This window comes from Triticum dicoccoides, chromosome 5A (assembly GCF_002162155.2).
Source record: "Triticum dicoccoides isolate Atlit2015 ecotype Zavitan chromosome 5A, WEW_v2.0, whole genome shotgun sequence".
NCBI classification, from domain to species: domain Eukaryota; kingdom Viridiplantae; phylum Streptophyta; class Magnoliopsida; order Poales; family Poaceae; genus Triticum; species Triticum dicoccoides.
In genome coordinates, this window is record NC_041388.1 from 502,171,621 (window position 1) to 502,177,237 (window position 5,617).

The window sequence follows — 5,617 nt, forward strand, 5'->3', positions numbered from 1 at the left end:
ACGCACACACACGCACGCACACACACACCCACACCCACACACACACACACAACACACACAAACTCAATCTTTCTTCCCGTTCCCCATTCTTCTTCCCCACTGCCGCCGCCGCCTCCCTTGCCCCCCTCGTTCTCGGAAGACAAGGGCAGAAAGAATAACGCTTCCGGTGGCCGCAACGTTATGTCTTCCGCTTGCGTTGTCGTATGAACAGGACCTTGGGTGGCTCCTGCTTCCTCCCTGTTCCCTCCCACCCCTCCTCCCGCAGGCTCCAACCATGGCGGTTGGTGGACGTGCAGCCGCTGTATGGAAGCTTGTCCTTAGCATTCAAATTGGCAACCCCTCCTTTCTTTCTTATGCTCCAACCTTGGTTAGTTGTGGCAGTAGTGGTATAGTTAGCAGATTCAGATTTGCTTTGGTAGCTAGCCTTTGACACTTTTTGATTAGTTACTAAACAGTGTGTACGGCCTAAATGGCAGCATGTAGTCAGCACAAGAAAGATCTCTATTGCTTGATAGTGTACTGCTTACATGTTCAAGCATCTTAGTCCTAACAAAATAGAGAATCACAATTGCCTCAGGAATATGCAACGCTATACTCTGAGGTCACCTTCAGAGAACAAATCAGAAGATCTTGCAGCATGTCGAGTCAACTCACGTACAACATTAATAGGTATTTTTATATCCACTATGAATTACTCTCTCGTGTGTGTGTGTGTATTTCTTCTCTAGATACCAAGAACCATTTTTCTTGATTTACATTTACACACAAACATCCAATGTTACCGACACACATCTCACTCACATGCCTAGCTGCCTGACATGTTTTTGTGACGGATTCCTTGGCGGTTGCTAGTAGTACCCTATAAATATTGCTCATAGCTAGTTCATGCTGCCACTTGTTGCAGTTGGTTGCATCGAAATTTCGTTGATTCCAGTCAATCAACAAGTTTTTCTACTAAAGCTTAGTATGTACTCACGGGAGTAACTTAAGTCTCTGGCCGAGGGATCTTTACTTTGAAAAGGTTTGATCTGAATCTATCTTAAAAGAACAACTTGAGGTCTCGCTTATTAAGATCAGGCTTTTATGTTCTACATTTATTAAAGAAAGTATTCTAGAGAAAGAGAGCACACTTTATTCAACTTGCAGTTTACATAGGCTAAGATGTACACTGAAAACACAAAAGCTGGTGATGCCAAATAAACCATACATGTGCTTTTTTTTCTTTTCATTCCTCTCGATAAACTTGCATATCTTACATTGTGTTGTTCCTGTAATTGATGCAAAGATCTAATAATTTCACATCTATCAGTCCTAAAGAGTGCAAGTTGTCCATATACACGCAAGGTAATGATGATGGAACCTATGGTTGCAGGCACAAAGGAAAGTTCATGCCTTTTTCAAAACGACAGAACCATAGTTAGCTTGGCATGAGATCGGGCGTACCTCAGGTGGAGCATGGTCTGTACTACGAGATTGTAAGACAGCGTAGAAAGGCGGCTTGTAGCGCAAAGTGGACGTACAAAGCTAGCCAAGCCAGCGGAAGCCGTGTGTTTGTAAAAGCTGTGTGCTTGTATTTGTAGTAGCACACATAAAAAAAAACAGAGAAAGCTGTTGGTATAATGCCTCCAGTGTATATCAGCAAAACTTAAATTGTGAGCAATCAGAAGTAGCGCCAATTTTTCAGAAAAAATAAACTGAAACATAATGCGCCACAGAGCAAACACAATATCCATGAATCAAGATTAGCTGCAGGAATTAGAAGATCCTCTGCACACTGATGGGCAGATCCATCCTTGGACCCACTCTCTAACATCTCGGAAAGATTAATCTCAAACCACAGACAAATTCGAAAGTGATCAGGCCCAAATTCTACAGAACTTCCAAAGTAAACAAATGAACATTGTAGCAAACTGACTGGACGACTTTAGTTTGAACAGTCCAACAAGCAATTCAACAGCACAATACCCATGACAAAGTGATACAACATTTGCGCGACTGAACCTACTCCAATTTTGGTCCTAATCTGTATCTGAAACTCATCGGTGGACACAGAGCATACGACCACAGCAAAGCAGGGCACAATTCAGTTCTAGATCAGATCTCAAGCAAGTGCTACTCTGGAGGCCGGTCGCCAGCAAGAGCAAAGGAGTAGTAACCCACGGACCTGTTGAGCAGCGAGGCGGAAAAAATAAACTGAAACAGGGGCTCAGGCGATGGACAGCTCAGGCGATTAACTTTCAAGAGGAGACATACCTCTGGTGTAGCCGCCTCAGGCGACGGACGGCTTGACGGATGTTCTCCTTCCACCGGCGAACTTGGCATTGGACGGCTCGACGACTCGACATCCCAGACTCCCAGCTATCTTGCTCTGGCAGCTTACTGGTAGCAGACCAAAATGCTTGGATGCCTGTTCTGGAAGTTGTTCCAAATTTGTGCAGCTCCCTAGGTGGACTCATAGAAGGTTGAACAATGTTTTGTTAATCAGATACAGCATCCCTATACACTTAAAAAATGCATAAACAAAATCTACCTCATTAGATGCATCCTTATATGATTCTTGGCAGTTAGCTGAACACAGAGATAATAAGAAACACAAGAAACTGGCTTTTTAAACTTGCATTATTGCAGTATGCAAGAAATTGATGATATTGTCCCCAAGTGGTCTAACAATGCACCAAGTGATTATGGGTGTGTTCGGTTTCTCTCTGCTCCTCAACTCCACTCCCGGAGTTGGTGGAGCGGCGCCGAACGCTTGAGCTCCACGGAGCTGAAAACATGGAGTGAAGCGGGCTGCTGTGCAATTTTGTGGAGCGGCTAATTCTCAGATCTCAGATCTTCAATATCATGGAGTTGATAAAATTTACAAAGGAACTGCCACCGCCAAGTGGGAAACGGTTCAGAGCGGCCACACGACTCGCTCGTTTCTGTTTCCTCCACTCGCCACAAGTGAATCAAGGAGCGGAGCTGTCTGTCGAACAGTTTTTTTTCAGGGCTATTTTTTACGAGGAGCAGTATTTCGGGAGCAGGAGCCGGAGTCGAGGATTCTGAGGAGCCAGACCATTTCCGAACAGGCTCTATGTAGAGAATTATAGATTCGCCAAATTCTTAAATCAGTATTTTAATCAAACAACATTTGTTAATTTGAAACTATTTGATATTGTTGATTGTTCGTAAGTCTATTTTAGTTAGAGAATGTTCTCGATCGGATTACCATCCCTCTTTCTTTCAATTAGGTTCAGCAAATTCCTGTTATTACCTTGACAGTGCCCACTGCTGGACAGAGTTAATATTTTTGGCAAGAAATCTCTGTTATAAATGGTCCAAATTTATCTATATGTATTATGTATATCCCCAACAATAGAAAAAACATTCTGGTCCTCTTCCTCGCTAGCAAATTTCCGTCAGAGATAGGGATATGCCAATGACCTTTCTCTGATTTCTGAGTTTCAGAGGTAGAGGGTGGAACAATTAGAAATTCAACAAAGGGCTAGATGAATCTGATTGAAAAACTAAAACAAACAGAATATCTTGTTGTGCATAAATAATCAATTATATGTCCAATTAGTACTGTCCAGTTAAAGGTCGAAGCTAGAATCATAGATCTTACAACTGTACTTCCGAAAAGAACCATTCAGTGTCAGACTTTTATTATTGCTAAATGTCAGGATCTCATATCATACAATCATAGTCCTCCTATATTAGGATTATACCAAATTAGTGAACAAATAAAATAACTACAATTTGGAGCTTCAAGTAAAGCAAACGGTTAACTAAATTCTCTAGTCGACAGCCATGTTGGTACCTGAAGAATCACCCTCCCCCCTGCTGTTAGTTCAGCACCTCTGTCCCTCGCTCTTGGCGCAGCATCCGATCCCAAATCTCCAACCTGGTAGCCAATTCTGGTCAACAAATAGTAGCATGGAATACTTTTACAACTTAGAATCAGAAAAGAAGACATGCTTACCATGTTGACGTACATGACACTGGAACCACTCGTGCAATCATTTTCTAGATGTGTCTCTTTAGGTTCAGAACTGTGAATTTCAGAGATGCGCTTCTCTGAAAGCACAAAGATGCCATATCAGACTCGACACTTGGCTCAACAAATTGTACAGTTCGGTGAAAGTATTTATACTGCTTTCATGTGCAAATCCAAGTGAGAGTAGTATATTGGTAATCCATATTTCAGATGGAAACAGGAAAACGGAAGTGTGATTTTAGAGGTGAATACCTTATCCTCCACCTCATGGATAAAACAGTCGCCGTCAGATGTGTGGTGAAGTGCTGGCCACCATGCGATCAATGCAAACAAGCACACCACTGCCCATCATATTTTGGGGGAAAAATATATAGTAGTGCTCTCTGGCGTTCATCCTTTGTTCTGTGTTTTCTTTTCACTTCTTCTTTGCAATTCTTGTTCTTGTCAGGCGACGTGAAAAATCGACGAAGGGAAAAACAAAATAATAAAGTAAGAACAGAGGCAACGGACGCCATGGTGTGAGCTGTGAGCACAAAAATTCCTCTTCACTGAATTTTTACAGCTTGGTCGACCTTTCACTTGGGCCCTTTTTTCACCACATGCCGACATCATTGGCTGCGTGGCGGTGTCGGTGGCGGAGGCGCGGACGCAGAAGGCATTCCGCGCGGACGGCACTGCCACCGCGGATGACGAAGATGCTGTCAGTTGCTGTCAATCTACCACCAATACAAATCTTGTTTTCTGAAGAGAATCTCACCAAACAAAACCTGAAGAGTTTTATTGAAAGTCAGCCAGATGCCCTTCTCCAAAATAGTACTATTTTCTATTAAGAGAAGCATAAGTGACATATACAATGATTTGCGTTTGCTAACTACTCTCATGAGCTGCTTGCAGCGCTGTGTCATGTCCTAAACAATGCAATCCAGTATGTACAGAAGGCAAAAGTGTAAAGATAAAAACTACCAATACAATGTTTCAGAGTTACTATAAGATGAGATCCTCGTTGGACGTTCAATCAAAGCAATTCAGAGGATCCCCACTTCTAAAGATTTCAGTAAACGTCCTCACTGCCTTTGATTGATTACAACAGATTTATGCCTATTGCTCAAAGCTCATGCCTATAATCCTATGGAAACTATTAGAAAGCATGTGAACAGAACAAAAAAACATCTACTGATCTCCATCCATCATGCCATGTATGTTGGTTCCCTTGCAGTTCAGGTAAGACAAGACAACCAAATTAAGCAATTGAACAGATAAAGCCATCCTGCAGGAGCAGAGGAGCGGGATTGATCAAGCAGTTGGGAATCAGTTAAAAAACAAAGAGGAAAGGGGGAGAGGCTAGGGTGGAAGTAAGCTCACGGGAAGGTAGTGAACGGAGGGAGCGTAGCGACCGCGGCCAGAGCCTCCGCATCCGTGTCGCCGTAAGCCTCGGCCGGATCGGACGCTGCCCCGCCTCCCGTGCGTCCTCCTCCTCCCGGCCGTTTCCCGCGGCGGAGAGGAGCGTGATGAGCAGCTGTTCGCGGTCGGCGGCGTGCGCTCGAACCGGCCGGCGCGGGCCAGGAGGACTCGGATGACGCGGGGAGGAGGGCGCGGCGGAGAGGAGACAGGCCAGGGTGCGGGGAGGACGGCACGGCG

General features: G+C 44.1%; 1 protein-coding gene across 10 annotated transcripts in view; it reads right to left on the reverse strand.

The window, feature by feature from the left end:
* Nucleotides 1-1,726: 1,726 nt before the first annotated feature.
* LOC119302412 overlaps nucleotides 1,727-5,617 on the reverse strand; it is an 8,212-nt gene continuing 4,321 nt past the window's right edge. For 4 of the 10 annotated variants that reach the window (XR_005147562.1, XR_005147558.1, XR_005147559.1 and 1 more), the window contains 5 exons: nucleotides 4,232-4,746; nucleotides 3,965-4,059; nucleotides 3,803-3,886; nucleotides 2,254-3,693; nucleotides 1,727-2,164 (listed from right to left, as the gene is read on the reverse strand). The gene's annotated coding sequence lies outside the window, so the exon portion shown is untranslated. Of the gene's footprint in view, nucleotides 2,165-2,253; nucleotides 3,694-3,802; nucleotides 3,887-3,964; nucleotides 4,060-4,231; nucleotides 5,247-5,341; nucleotides 5,612-5,617 lie in introns of those variants that run through there. The other 6 variants (XR_005147565.1, XR_005147564.1, XR_005147563.1 and 3 more) reach the window with 6 other exon arrangements.